Genomic DNA, 16653 nt, shown 5'->3' with positions numbered 1-16653 from the left:
CCGCCTCTCCCGCTCAGCCAGTCCCGGCCGCGCGCCGCTTAAAGGGGCGATGCCGCCGCCCAGGCGCTGGCGTGGGGTCCACCGGCGTCGCGCGGCCCGGCGGGGATGCGGCTTTTGTCTCTGAGGGAACCGTTTCTGGGCCTCGGCGGCCTCCGCGCCTCGGCTCTGTCGGATCCGAGCAGCAGCTGCTGAGCCCCCAGAATCCTGATGGTTGCGTTTTTTTTCCCCAAGTGTGGGGGCAGCTCGGCCTCGGCCCGCGTTCCGCCCAAACTAAAGGGGACGCCGAGGGTCGCGCAGGGTTTCCCGTAGTTTCCTGGCCCCGGCGGGGTTTGATGGCTGTAACCGGGTCCGCCGCCGCGTGGAGGGTGGAGGACGCCTGGGCCGAGGCCAGTAGAGCCTCTGCGGGCAGGAGGCCCGGGCACCAGGAGGCCTGCGGGCCGAGGCGTGGGAGGGACAGCAGGGGACGGCATGGACAGAGTGGGGCGTTGACGGACAGTGTGGGACAGCAAGAGGCATCGAGGGACAGAGGTGCACAGTGTGGGGCAGAGCGCGACAGCATGGGGCAGGGTGAGACCGTGAGAGGCGGTGGGGCCACCCTGCTGAGGGCCTTTCATGGCAACGCCGAACGCGGGTCTGCCCAGCCACCTCTCCTCTGACCACACGTTTGAAAATCAAGGCCAATGTCCGGCGGCACTTGATCTGCCCAGGGCAGCCCCCGGGCTTCCATAAAGAGCAGCCCCAACCGCAACCTGGCCTCTCCTTCCCTTTCCAGTCTGGCGTTTACGCATTAGACCCACGCAGCTCTCAGCATCTCCGGGCGTCCGGGCAGCCGGTGATGCCCAAGGACAAAACACCCGAAAGCCTGCGGGAGGAGGCTTCTCCCCGCAACGGTGATGCAACTTAGGCTTATAGTTTAACCGTAAAATAAATAATACAAATGATAACAAACCAAGAGTAACTAAAGTAAGAAAAAAAGCAAACAGACAGAAACCCTCCAGTTTTAACCTGAATGGTACTCTCTATTAAGTAGAGGCCACAGACCTCCGGCTGACCTCCTTAGTCTTGTAGAGCCCCTCCTTGGTTTCAGCAATTGTGCCTGAGAGTGACACATTTAGCACTACCTAATTGGGGTGGTTTAACATATGGAATGAGATTCTGACCTCATTTTCAGGTTAACTATTAACTTACGCACTCCATGAAATGATTTGCCATTTCTCCCCTATTGTTTACTTACATTCTTTTTAAATTTAATTCAAAGACCTAATTTTGAATTCAATGCCTACACACACACACACACACACACACACACACACACACACCCCTGAAGGGTTTCTTTGCCCCCTTTCAGTTGCACGATAAACAGGTGTTTAGCAGAGAGCTCTACTCTCCTTTCCGGTCTTTCTGATGGGCTCCTTCTGGCCTACAGGGGCTCTTGGGTCATTTTCATGCTTGTGCTACTTACCAACAATTCAGTTATTCCATCTGTTAACTTATGTTCTTATTGCCCTTTCATTTAGTATTATTTTAGGATGATGGAAATTCGTCACAGCTCTTTGCTGGTTTTCTTAACCAAATTCAGTTTTTTGATTCACAGAAAATCTATCCAGATTGTTTTCCCCCATTTTGGTTTCATTTACGTTTAAGACTTACCCATATGCTGTTATCAGCGTACCGAAAGGACCAGCCTGAGAACTTGCCAGAGAACATCTTTTCAGACCCAACAGTGCAGCATTTACTGAATGGGGACCTAGATGAGCTCAGGTTTCATTCAGAAGGAACCCTCGTCATGCTATTTCAAGCCACTACAATACAGTTGTAATTTGTGCTTTGGCCTTACTGGCATGCTTATTGGCATTCCCCTATCCGTTACCAGTGATAATGACCAGAGCAACCATCAAACACAGCCCTTCTTTAGAGAAAGAAGATCAATAGGATAATCGCTGTATGTTTGTGAGCTGTATGGTGTGCTGTTTTGGTAAATTATCAAAAATCATAAAATCACACGAGTAATATACGATTAATCCATTTTTTTTCTTCCGATCTATTTTAAACCAGCAAAATCAACATCTTGATTTTTTTCATTTTGGGGGAGAAAACAGAGTTGATATCGTCCTGAATTTTGCTTACAATTATGTTCATGTAATATAGCTCTCAGCTTTGGCTGAATTACATGAATAGACTTTTCACCCCGCAAATCTTTTATCTAATAGTCTACTAGTGATATTTTGTAATAACACGGTCATGTCAATGATATTGTAGAATATTTGGGGAAGAGTTTAAAAGGAAAATGGCAAGCAGCTTGAAATAGTATTAGCATATTGTGTTCATCAAATGATCATTCATTGACTTTTAACGATTAGAACACCAGACTAGAGATTTAGAGTAAAAATATTCTCTTTGTACCGAAACTAACTTGTTTTAAATTGTCTCCAGTAAGAGAGAAGGTTAAGGTCAATTTTTTTTTTTTTTACATCTCTCACAGTCTATTTAATTTGGATGCACTTCCCAGGGAATATAATTAGCTGATTATTTTTTAATTAAAAAAACTAAACATAATATCTAAAATGTTAGACTTATATCACATTGACTCAGATTGTCCCTTTGCACTTGCCCATTTTTCAGTGTAAGAGGAAGCTGTCCTTGGAGTAAGAACAAGGAGAGGCTCTGGGTCAGAAACTGTAGAATCACAGACACTGCTTTTCTAAAGACATTGTTCCTTTTCCTCCTGTCTAACAATACCACAAGTCGCGTGTAAGCAGGAACATGCTGGACAGGGGCCTAACAACCTTTCCAAAATTATGTTTGAATATTATTGAGTCCTGCAGAGGAGGGTACACATTTTGGTGTTTATTCTTCTTGATTATAGATGGTTTTGTGTTTCTATGTTGTTTATAAAGAAATAAGTGAGACACTTTCTGAATCACTCTCTTAGTTCTAGAGCATTTACTTTTGTCTACTCATGATATAAATGTGACTATGCACTTTTTTTAAGTGAGACACTTTCTGAATCACCCTCTTAGTTCTAGAGCATTTACTTTTGTCTACTCATGATATAAATGTGACTATGCACTTTTTTTTTTTTTTACTAATTTATAGCTAAGTGTGCAATAAAGAATACATGACAATGGAAGAATTGCATTTCTTAGAGGTCATTTGTTAGTATGCCACTTTATGATTTGGAGCCGTCCAGGCACAGATATATGTTTATATATCCAATAGCCTTTGTGGGTTACTGCAAAACATCCATGCTGGTAAGAGCTGAGATTCATTCACGAAGGGCACTGCAGCCCAAGGAAGTCTCTCTCCATTGAGCTTCCAACTGTAGCAGCCATTTGAAAAATTGCCTAGAAAAAGATTTCTTTACAACTTCCATTTTTCCCTTCTGTAGTTAGGGATACTCCTCTCCCTTCCTAGATTTTCCCCTTAAAAAAAAGAGAGAGAGAGAGAGAGAGAGATAAAAGGAAAAACATATGTGCAGTATACTCAGCCTGTGAGGCTACCTTTTTCTTAGTACGAGTCTTAGAGAGGCTATTTGTATAGTTGCTTATTTTTAAATGGAACCACTTTTCATGGACTTCATTCTCCCTTAAGAAACTTTGATGCTATTTGGTGATTATTGTATTTTCCAGTTCTAGCCCATTTCTGGAACTTAGAACTATTAGAAACTTTTTAGTGTCCAATAGGCGCATTAATTGAATACGTGGATGTTTGCAAGACAGTGTTTTTCAGGTTTCTTTTAAACGTGAATCTGATTTTATCTTCAAAGTTTAACATTACATTCCCCTCCCAGTAAATGCCGCATTTCCTATGAGCTGGCCAGTAGGGTGCGCTCTAGTCCCTTGCCAGATAAATAAATTAATAAATTAATAAATTAATTAAAATATTAATGTAAACCCTTCATTAAGAGATTTCAGAAATCTATTTCATTCCTTCACTGCCACCAACACAGATGAGGTATGTTGATATAGAGACAAGCGGATCGCTCAGCATACACAACATACATGGAGAGTGAAACTGTTCCATCAAAAGAAAAATGTGAGAGGTTTACTTCTTTGGATTTAATTCCAAAATAATTTGCTATTATCTTACCAGATCGATCCCTTGGTGACAGGTATTTTCTTTTGTTCTGGGTGGAATGAGAATAAGAAATCTGATGCAGTGAAGAAGAGCCCAGGCTCTGGGCTTACATCCTAACTTTTTCACCAGCTGAGTGATTCAAGCACTTACTTCACCTTTTGTAAGACAGTGATAGTAGTGGTACCTACTCCACAAGGTCCTGGGCCAGAGAAATGAGATTGTATGTGGGAAAGTGTTTAGGACATAGCGTGGCCCCAGTCAGCGTTCAAGAACAGTATCTGTTTTTGTCATTATTGCTATATTCTCACTGTGATTGCTGGTAACATACTCGTTGAGAGATTTTTGAACACCTTTCTTTGCAAGATTCCAAAATTCTCTACTGCTTATTAGTATACATGATTTAATTTGGGAGGTTGTTTCGTTAAATTCCAGGAGCATAAATGATTTATAAGATAAAGTGTCTTACTTGATCTGCAGTATTTCCACTTAAGGGGCTATAAAAGCTTAAGCCAAAGAAAAGGATCTGCCATAGTGAAATTTCAGGCACTAGCAATCCTTGGGGAAATACGCTAGGGGTGGGAAGAATCTCAGCATCTCTGAAGGGAGGGTAACAAGTAGCCACAAATCTATGAGCACCTTCTTGTAAACCCATACTCATAAACATCCATAGGCATGTATCCTTTTTTAAAAAAGATTTTATTTATTCGAGAGAGAATGAGCACACAAGTGGGGGGAGAGGCAGAGGGAGAGGGAGAAGCAGACTCCCCACTGAGCAGGGAGGCAGATGTGGGGCTCCATCCCAGGACCCTGAGATCATGACCTGAACTGAAGGCAGACGCTTAACCATCTAAGCCACCCAGGTGCTCTGGCATGTGTCCTTTTGGAGAAATAGATTTAGTTTGTCCATAAACTTAAAGTCCCTGCAGAACTTCTAAATATGAACAGCTTTACTATTTTCTCTGTAATGCAAGGACAAGGGGATATACCCAGTGATTAGGTCCAGTAGCATTGTGAGAACTCAGTGAATGGCAACACTTCTCGCAGTTTTACCTTTATTCATTCATTCACTCATTCACTCATTCACCAATCAATATTTATTGAACTCCTACTATGTGCCAATCCATGCTAAGTACTGGGCACTGAGCCAGAGAAACGTCCAGAGAATGTGGGGTGGTGGGGATTATAGACAAGCACACAGGAAACCTAACTGATATAAAAATGCAAAAGAGTCTTCATAGCAAGACTGTCGATTCCTCCTCCTTAAAAAACTTCGAGACTCAAATAGACTCTTTGAACCCATATTTTCACTAGCTCTACGCTAAGGAAATAAGTAAAGCTTTCCACCCAAGTTGTTTGATGCAGTGTCATTCATAATAGTGAACAACTGGCTTGTTAGTAGGATGATCGGCACGTAAAATATCGAATATCTATTCAGCTATTAAAAATGATGCTTATGCAGATTTTGTAATTAGGAATAATAATAACTAATAACAGCTAAAGCTTTTATAGCATTTACTAGGAAGTGGACTCTGTTCTAGGGCTTTACCTATATGAGTTAATTAAACCTTCACAGAACCCTGTGAAGTCCATGCTGTTACTATGCCCAGTTTATGACTGAGGTGAAGTAATATGCCCAAGGTTACAAAGCTGGTAACTGTGGGTTTAAACTGAGGCAGTTACTTTCAAGCACCACAAATTCTTCCATTATCCCGCTTGGTGTAAAAAAGGAATATGAAATTGAAAATATGAAGTACCTATCCTCATGTTATCAGGACAGAAAAATCCAACTCAAATTCATTTAAAAAAAAAAGGGAATTCAGTGCCTCAGTCATGGACAAGTCTCAGGGTGTGTGGCTGTATGCACTGCTTTATCCAGGTGCTCAATGTCATCCACATCAGGACTTTCTCTCACTTTCGGCTTTGTTCTACTTTGTAGTGACTTCACCTTGAGGTTCTTCGGTGGCATAATGGCTGCCGGTGTCTCCGAGGCAAGATGGCTGCCAGCAAACTCTGGATCATCTAATTAAAAAAAAAAAAAAAAAAGCTTATTTAATGGTTCGAACAAAAACTGTGGGCCTGAGTCTCATTAGTTCAAACAGAGGGGCAGGGAATGAGTGTTCTGAGTGGCCAAGCCTGAGTGTGAGCTCCCCGTGGGAACCATGGGTAGAATCAGCTCCACCCGAAGAACATCAACTTGAGGCAGAGGAGGTGGTGGTCTCCTCCTGTCAAATTGGACAACTGACCAGGAGAAAAGGGAAATGGATGTTTTTGGTATACACTGAGTCCGCAACAACAATTTTCTTGTCTATCAGATAAACATTTAGCATGGTAACTTACAAATACCTCGAAGTTTTCTGTTCTTTGACCTTGATGACACTACACAGTCACACATTTTTGGCGTCCCTCCGCAGTCCTCCTCAGCCTTCTAGTCCTCTCTTCCTAAGATGCTTCACTGCAGGCACCCTCCGGAGCTCTATTTGTTTCTAACTTAGCCATCTCATTCAATTCCTGGACTTTTATTATCACCTCTATATGAATTGTGCCAAAATCTACTTGTAGCCCTATCTTCTTTCCTGGCTTTTAATTCCACACTTTTGGTTTCTTACAAATGCTTCCCCCTTGGATATTTGTTGCAGATTGGCTTCCTTGGGAAGCAGGCTTTGGGATGGAGGATAATTTATTAGAGTTCGCTTTTGGAATCTATTGAAGGGAGGAAGAAGGAGCAGATTTGGGCAGAAGGAGAAGTTGAGCTGTGAAGCAGGCCAAAGATAGGCCTTAGCTGATCTTATGGAAAGCTTTGGAGCTGGATTGGCCCTCCAGAGGTGTCCCAACTTGCGCAAGGGAGCTGTGTCTTTATTCCTTCCACCCCCTTTGGCCAGTCATTGGATGTGGGTTGCCCTTGGGAGGAAGAGTAATTTTGGGCAAAGCAGTTTTTGTTTTGTTCACCTGAGACACTCTCTAAGGAGGGTTGACAGGTAAGGACTATTTTCTGGCATCAATCATAGAAGTATGGGGTCTAATCCCAGAGGTAAGACTTCCAGCCCTCAGGGGGGATCTGGGTAGCTCATTATAGCTTCCTTTGGTTCTCTCTGGCTGTTGGTCTATTCTCCTTCACTCTATTCCGGTAATTTTGTTGACATTTTTACTTAGCTATTTTGAGGCTATGTTATTAGGTGCATATAAGTTTAGAACTGTTAAACCTGTCTGGTAAATTGAACATTCTCTTAATATATAATGAGCCTCTACTAGTAATAGCTTTTGCTTTAAAGTTTGTTTTGTTTGGTATTGCTGTAGTCACACTGGCTTTATTTAGTTTGTACTTTGGTGAATCTTTTTTCAAAATTTTCTTTTTCATCTTTGAGTTTCCTTAAGTTTTAGGGGTGTCTTGTAAAAAGCACAGAGCTAGTTTGTTGTTGTTGTTTTTTAATTTGTCTTCTAACTGGAGAGTTTAGTTCACTTTTATCTATTGTGATTACTGATATATTTACTGATAATTATCATTTATTTTTATCACATAACTCTGTACCTTCTATTTGTCTGGCTCTAAGGAGTTTCTTTTTTCTTCTTTCTTGTTTTTTGGGTAGTTGTTACATTATTATTATTATCTTTTCTTTCTGTTTTTAAAGCCTTTCTTTTTATTTTTAAAGATTTTACTCATTTATTTGAGAGAGAGAGAGAGAGAGAGACAGCACGCACGAGAGGGTGGGGGGAAGGGCAGAAGAAAATGGAGGGGGAGAAGCAGATTCCCCGATCCAGCAGGGCTGGATCCCAGGACCCTGAGCCAAAGGCAGATTTTGTTTTTTTTAAAGATTTTATTTATTTATTTATTTGACAGAGAGATAGAGAGCACAAGTAGGCAGAGCGGCAGGCAGAGGGAGAGGGAGAAGCAGGCTCCCCGCTGAGCAGGGAGCCCGATGCAGGCCTTGATCCCAGGACCCTGGGATCATGACCTGAGCCGAAGGCAGAGGCTTAACCCACTGAGCCACCCAGGCGCCCCTAAGGCCTTTCTTTTTGTTGGTGCATTGCAGTTTACTTATAATTGGTCTGTGGAAGTTCTTTCATTTATATCTGAGGATTGCTGGATTTCATTAGTTCTAGAAGGTTGTCAGGTATTATTTCTGTTACCTCTATTGTACATTCCCCATTCTTTTTTCTCTTTCTATAACTTTGATTAGATGAGTAATAGACCTTTTTACTTTGTCCTTTGTGTATCTTAACTCTTTTGTACTTTCTGTTTTTGTCTCTCTGTGTTGGATTTTGTGTAATTTTTTCAGATCTATCTTCCAGTTTGTTATTACTTTCCATCTATATCTGCTACTTTAACATTAATTGACTTTATAATATCACTTATTGTATTTATCATTTTTCAATGTTTTCTTTGGTTGATCTTGAATATGGTTGGTCATTTTTGATCATTTCTTTTCTTTGGTGATATCTTCTTTTATTTCTTTTTTTTTTTTAGATTTTTAAAATTTATTTGAGAGAGAGAGCATGAGAGGGGGAGGGTCAGAGGGAGAAGCAGACTCCCTGCTGAGCAGGGAGCCTGATGTGGGACTCGATCCTGGAGTCCCAGGATCGTGACCTGAGCTGAAGGCAGTCGCTTAACCGACTGAGCCACCCAGGCGCCCTCTTCTTTTATTTCGTGTAGTAAATACTATAGTCTAGTAAACATAATATTTTATATTGGTACCTAATAATTCTAATATCTGCCGTTTTGTGGGTCTACTCCTGATGTTTGTTTTTTTCTGCTTAGTTTGACTTTTACTAACTTATTTACTCAGGCATTTACTCATACTCATTGCTTTTTGATTTAAAGCTTATATTTTTTGAAGCTTTATCTGTGGGAATTCAAAGATTGGTCTTTGTTTATGCTAGACACCAAGAGGCACCACCGAGCCAGGATTACTTGAATAAACTGAATTTTTGGCTTAGGGTTTTTTGGACTCCCACACAGATAATGTGGGTTCTGACATGTATGAAGATGGGCTAATGGCAAAGAAATTTTCAGGGGAAATTTTTTTTTTTTTATTTCCATCACAGCCAAGATAGGCAAGTTAGTATCCTCTCCATCTCTCTCTTCAGAGCAAACATTTTCCTAATCCATCTACTGGAAGTGTCACCTTTTAGGGTCCCAACTTTTTGTAGTCTTTTCTATGGCTTCCTGCTCTATGCAGATACCTGGCTTTGTCTCCCAAATCCCACAGACCCAACCCATTAAAACCCAAGGCCAGGAGTCAGCAAACTTTTTCTGCATAAATATTTCAGGCTTTGCAGGTCATCTGGTCTCTGTTGCAACTACTCATGTCTGCCATTATAGCCTGAAATAAGCCATCGACAATACATAAATGAATGGATGTGGCTGTGTTCCAATAAAACTTGACTTACAAAAGCAGGTGGCTAGCTAGATGTGGCCCGTGGGCTGTAGTTTGCTGACCCCCTGCTCGTGACCATCAGGAGTTGGCAGATGGCAACTTCATCATTTTCTTACTCATTTGGAGTCATGCTTTTTCCTATGTCAGGTCTCTGAGGATTTCACCTACTATTTTGCCAGTCCAGTCATGTATTTATAAAGATGTTTTCAAATATTTTGCTTGCAGTTGAGTTGCTCTGCAACCGGGAGAGTTTCTCTGGATATCTAGTCCACCTTATTCCTGCAATGAAAGTCAGATTCCTCTTGTCAGTACAAATTTTCTCAGATTTTCAAACTGCTCAGAGACCTTTAATAACCACACTTGCCTAACATATTAAATTCAGACTCCTCAGATGGATGTTTAAGGCTTTTTGGTCTTTGTCTTTAGCCTATCTTTTCCAGTTCTTAGCTCACCCTACTTCACACTTTCAGCCAAATTAGAAAACTCACACTTTCCTAGAGAAGCTTTCTGTTTTATCACCTCTCTTCCATGGTCATGCTGTTCCCTGCACTATCCTTACATGTTTCATTCCTGGTGTTCCTCATGGCAATAGTAACTCGTTAAAAGACGACTCCATTTCGTGTCAGATACCATCTTCTCTCAATTGGACATGTTCCTTCCCTCATCCAGTGTTCTGCTTTATATTCCAGTTATTGGTAAAACTGTTTTGAGCACCCCTGCTAGACTGTAAGCTCATGGAGGACAGAGAGATTCCTTTATCCAGCTTTGTAGACTTCTCTCCTTTCCGTGCAGAGCACCTAGCATAATATTTTGAATATAGCGGGTACTTAAATATTTGCAAAATGAACGAATACATAACATTACTTTAAGTTGGGAAAACTCAATATTCTATTGTAAAGTCCACGACATTTTTCAGAGGTGGATCCTTAGGCTTATCAATTGCTTATTGTAGCCATTGCATTCCCTCAGAATTAGAATTACCACTGTGCTTATGTCCTACAACCCACACAGAATCTCTTTCTATGGTGTCTGAGGTTATTGCCAGCACAGTAATGACACCACCCAAAGATAACTACTGGTAACAGTATATATATTGTTAACATATCCCACTGTCAATAAGCACTCTTTCACGATATGATATTCTCAGGGCTACTTAGTAATCCATCATACGGATATAGCATGATTCATGCCTGACCAGTTCCAATTGTTAAGCTTTTTATGTAATATTACAAAATGTTATAATCAACTGCCTTGTATGTAATTTTTCTACCTCTCTACTTATTTCCTCAGGATAAATGCTATCAAGTAGAGGAAATACTGAATCAAAGGGATCGAACATCTTTAAAAACTTTTGACTCCCAAATTACAACCAGATTATAGGACCAGTTGGGACACCCACCAGCAGTACAGTGCTCATTTAATGATACACTCTCCAACTTTGGAATTTTTGATTAGTTTTAGGGTTTTTTCTTTGTTTATTTGTTTTTGAGGGTCAATTTATTAGGCAAACTTTTATTTTAGGAAAATGTACATTTCTCTTATTGATACTGAAGTTGAGAATATATGTGTGTGTGTGTGTGTGTATGTATGCACACATAAACATACATACGTACACATGTTGATCGGCCCTTATACTTCTTTTGTGACTTACTTGTTTATCTTTTCTATTGTGGTATTGCCTTATTCTTATGACTTATATATGAAGGAATTAATTCATTGTTTATCACATACATTACAAATATTTTCCCTACTTAGTATATGTCTCTTTTTGTTGGGGTGGTTTATGGCAATTCTTTGCCTTAATTTTTTTTACTTTGACATAGTTTCAGATTTACAGAAAAGTTTCAAGACTAGTATAAAGAAGTCTCAGATACCTTCACCCAGAGTCCTCATCTGTTAACATTTTATTACATTTATCTTATTCTATTCTTCCTGTTTTTCTCTATATAATTTTTATTTGAACCATTTACAGATAAGTTGCAGATGTGAAGCTAGCATTTTAAACAATAGCCATAAAGATTTTAAAAATAGACTTTATTTTTTAGGACAGTTTTAGATTTAGAGAAAAATTGAGAAAGCAGTCCATAATTCTCATATACTCTGCACCCAGTTTCTCCCATGTTGACATTACTGACAATTAATGAACCCATATTGATACATTATTATCAGCTAAAGTCCATTGTTTATTTGGATTTCCTTAGTTTTTACCTGATGTCCTTTTTCTGTTCCAGGAGCCCATCCACAGAAGCAGATAACAGTAGTTGTCACGTCTCCCTTAGGCTCCTCTTGACTCTGACAATTTCAGACTTTTCTTGTTATTGATGACCTTGACAGTTTTGAGGATGACTGACTGGTCAGGTATGTGGTCAAATGTCCCTCTACTGGAATTTATCTAATGTCTTTCTCATGATGTTACTGGTTTGAAAGAGGAAGACCATATAGAGGTAAAGTGCCATTTTTATCACATCATATCAAGGGTATGTGCTATTAACATGATTTGTCACTGTTGATGTTGACCTTGACCTGAGGAATACAGAGTTATTTCAGGCCTCTATAAACATAATCAGTGGCACTTAGGTCAGGTCAACTCTTCTGAAAAAAATTTGGATGTTCAATTATTTTTGAATCATCATGAAAATTGTACAATAGCCAGAAAGTTCATTGCAATTCATGGAGCTGACTATGTTGATTGGGAATTCCCTAACTGTAAGGTTAATTTTATACAGTGTGTTTTTGGTGATACTATGAACTAGGAGTTAATGTTACAGCAGAAAGTCTTAAGATCAATTCTTTAAACATTTAGCATATTTGGACGGCAAAGATTTTTGCATGCATCCATATGAACATCCTAAGAACATCTGTATGTCTGTAACCCAGATGTAGCCTTTGATTTTCTAGAATTGTTTTTGCAAAGGAACATATCTTATCTAATTAATGATTTAGCTGTCTTGTTTCCACTCTTCTTGTGTCCATTCACTGAATAAACCTTTTGAATATTTGAGCAGTTAAATTCCCCACATCCTACATTTGATCATTTCCAGGAGCCAATAAGAAAGCTTAGTAAAGTGAATTTGGATGATTTATTTGTACAGAAAGAATGAATTTCCTCTTAGTTGTACATCCGACACCCACACGATACCTCATCTATGATGCTGGGAAGGAACATTTTCAGAAGAAATCTGATGCCCAATTAGTGTGTTTTAATTTGGTCAGTGGAATTTCCATCTGGCTCTGATGTGTATTCTGGAGGGCAGAGCAGCACGAAGTTAGACGGTTTATTAGTTTGTACAAAGAACATTTCACAGAAGCAGGATTTTATAGATTCTGAGTACCACCTCCTCCCCCTGCAAACCCCACCTCTTGTTTTTGGTAGCTACAGGATGAGTGGGGCCAGAGAAAGCACATGCTGCCTATTTTGGGATTGAACACACAAAAATAGATTGTAGATAGATGTCTTCTAAGGAAATCAGAAATTTACAGATACAATGATATCTAGCAGAGAGGTAGGTGTTTCCTTGTTCTAAGATATAAGGCACAGCATTTTACTTTAGATAAACGCGTTTTGCGAAAATAACAAGCATGCTTTTAGTTTTATTGTTCCATATATGTAGGGGCAGGAGAAGGGCGAGAGAGAGAGGACAAACTTGCTCACCTTTCACAACTTCCCCGTGTTGGGTGCATTCAGACACTAACACTGACATTAACGACTGAACTCAACCACCACAGAAAAGTCTAAGATAAAACAAGCCTGTTTTAAAAGTAAAGTTTTCACTGAAGGTTTTATTTCCTTTTTTTTTTTAAAAGATTTTATTTATTTGCAAGAGAGAGAATGAGAGGCAGAGCATGAGAGGGAGGAGGGTCAGAGGGAGAAGCAGACTCCCCGCTGAGCGGGGAGCCCGACGCGGGACCCGATCCCGGGACTCCAGGATCATGACCCGAGCCGAAGGCAGTCGCTTAACCAACCGAGCCACCCGAGCGCCCTTTTTTAAAGATTTTATTTATTTGGCAGAGAGAGACACAGTGAGAGAGGGAACACAAGCAGGGGGCGTGGGAGAGGAAGAAGCGGCCTTCCCGTGGAGCAGGGAGCCCGATGCGGGGCTCGATCCCAGGACCCTGGGACCATGACCTGAGCCAAAGGCAGATGCATAACGACTGAGCCACCCAGGCGCCCTGAAGGTTTTATTTCCTATTATCCCGGAAAACCAAGGAGATTCCAGATGTAAAGGATCCTGGCCAAAAAGCTCTATTTTCTATTTTTTGGAATGTATCTTTTTAGTCTGTGTCAGGCAGGCACATAGTGGTTTTCTGTCCTTTGTTGTTCTATCTTATACACGTGAAAACGCTCTTAGCTGGTAGTGTTCATGTTCTTTGCTCCTCTAAGAACCATGCTCCCTTCCTGGGCCCTGTCTCTACAGGGTCATCACCCTGTGGAGTAAGGTGCACCCTTGGTTATCTCTCAATTATAAATTCTTTGTTTAAGCAACAAGTTAGCACTTACTATTTAGATTTCCTATTTTTCACGAAGGTGAAATAATAATTGTGGGATGTTACGTTTGAATGGGAAGGTCTAAATGTGTTTCTAATGACCATTCTTGACTTCAGGTGATGAGGAATTCATTATCCTTAGGAGAGAGGGGTGACTGTGTGTCCATAAAACTTAAATCTTGACCTGCTAATGCCCAATTCTGACTGTATTTCATCATGACTACTAAGATACAATCGAACAAGCCCTAGGCAGAGAGGTTTACTGTGAAAACATTCAGTCCTTCCAGGAACAGGACCAGAAACTTCTCCATATGTCTGTAGAATGTGAACCTCAGGATGTCTGTGAACATTTTACTGTGTTCCACTCTACCCTCGAGTTTGTTTCCCAGCCATGGAAAATGCCCATGAGAAAGAATTGTGCAATGCTAACTGTTAGTCACTTTATATTTCCTGAATATTCCCTATTTAATTTTCCTGGTAGCTGGCAACAACGTCTAGGATTTAAATTGCTGAAGGGAATTCAGGAAAACCCACATAAATGTCTAAGATGAGGTTTGGCAAGCTCTGTGTCTTGGTGACATAACAATGTCATAACTAGAGATTTCATCCAACAGAAGAGGCAGGAAATCCCTGCTGCTGCTGGACACCCACTTAAACTCTTGAGTCTGAGGATCATTGTTTGTTAAAAATGGATTCTACACAGTTTTTAATTTGATTATCAGGCTGCTGGAATAAAAATTTGGACCTGGAGTTTAGAGGCAATGAGATTTCTTTAAAAATGGGCATCTTGAAGGGACTTGTGAGAAAGACCAAAGAAAACGTAGTAGATTTTCTGTAAGTGGGGGCAACAGCTTCTCCACGAAAAGCCCAGCCTGCTCCCTCCGGGTGGGGCCTGAGCTCCGGGGAGGGCCTGCCATGCCAAGCCGACCCTGGCGATCAGACAGATGACGCCCTTCCCAGGCAGCCTTTTCTCACACCCTAGAACCCAAAGGACATGATTTTTAATTTAAGATGGCATCTTACAAATTGAGGTATTTATCTTGACCACTTGGAGGACAATGGTCTGACATGTTCTGCCTTTTATCCCATTCTCCTTGTTGTTTCATGCTTTATGAAGTTTTGATACTTCAAGGTACCTTTGCCTTTTGTTCATTTTTTTGTTCTTCTTTTGGTTTGGATCTATGAATGTGATCCAGCGTCTGCTCTAAAATTTGATGACTTTTTACTGGGGAGACCTGTATACCCGCAAAGGAAGTTTATTGTTTTCTTCCTTACTATTCTCTATTCATACCTGCTAATTCCATTGTACTTACTGTATCATCCCGGGCTACTTCCTTGTCTGTTCTTTGATACTTAATTCTGTCACTTTGCTAATTGTTGAGGTCACCAGTTACCATTACATATGGGTTTGGCTGCATCTCATCATTTAAGACATTTTTATTATATTTATTGGATCATGAATTGTGTGTTATGGTTTTATTGTTTAATGGTCTACCATTACGTGGTGATGTTATCTGCCAATGGTTCTTGCTGTGGCATTGGCTTAAGCCAACACTATGGCGATCCCCTCGGCTTTCTTAAATTTCTACAGGCGTCTTAGAATGTAGACCATCTTGTTCTTTCAAAGGCTGGCATCTGCTCATTCCTGTGGATGGCAGATTGTTGGATTTGGCTGTAGAGTGAAATCCAGCCTCTTTGCTCATCATGTTATAATTATATCTCCTAATTTATGTCTTCGGCCCCAAATTCTCCCCTCAACTCCAGAACCTGGATGTCTAAAAGGCATCTGTATTTGTTTCCCAAGGCTGCCATCAAATGTACCACAAACCGAGAGGCTTAAAACAACAGAAATCTATTGTCACCCAGCTTTGGAGGCCAGAAGTCCAAAACCAAGGTGTTAGCAGGACCACACCCCTTCTGAGACCCTAAGGAGAATCCTTCCTTGCCTCCTCGTGCTGGTGGTGGTGGCCAGCCATCCTCGGCATTCCTGGATACGAAGCTGCATCTCTCCAATCTATGCTCCATCTGCAAATGACCTTCTTGTAGGGACATTGGTCATATTGAATTCAGTATGTAAACGTATGCAGTAAGACCCTGCAAGACCCTTTCTCCAAGTAAGATCGCATTGTAAGGTCCTGGGGGCTGGGATTTCAACATATCTTTTGAGGGGGACACAAACTTTTAATATAGTTCTTACATCATTTTTTTAACAGCTTTGTTGAGATCTCTTCTTGTGTTTTTTTTTTTTTTTTTGACATAGTTTCTGCCTTAGGACCTTTGCATTTCTTGTATCTTTGCTCCAGTCTTCTCATGGCTTAGTTAGATTGTTTGGCTCTCTGCTCAAAACTTCTTCCAAGGGGCCTATTCTGACCACCCTCTCTCAAATAGAAACTCCCATCCACTTACACAGGGTCACTGTATGACATTTTCTTTCTTTTTTTTTTAAAGATTTTATTTATTTATTTGACAGAGAGAGAGAGACACAGCGAGAGAGGGAACACAAGCAGGGGGAGTGGGAGAGGGAGAAGCAGGCTTCCCGCGGAGCAGGGAGCCCAATGTGGGTCTCGATCCCAGGACCCTGGGATCATGACCTGAGCCGAAGGCAGATGCTTAACGGCTGAGCCACCCAGGTGCCCCCCCCTTTTTTAATTTAAAGATTTTATTTGGCATGACATTTTCTGTTTGTCATTTCCCCAAGTCCAATGTAAGAACTGCAAGA

The sequence above is a fragment of the Callorhinus ursinus genome, unplaced genomic scaffold, assembly GCF_003265705.2.
Source record: "Callorhinus ursinus isolate GAN/ISIS: 27379988/994484 unplaced genomic scaffold, GSC_fseal_2.0 scaffold18, whole genome shotgun sequence".
Lineage (NCBI taxonomy): Eukaryota > Metazoa > Chordata > Mammalia > Carnivora > Otariidae > Callorhinus > Callorhinus ursinus.
The sequence above is the reverse complement of the archived record's forward strand: the minus strand, read 5'-3'. Positions refer to the sequence as shown.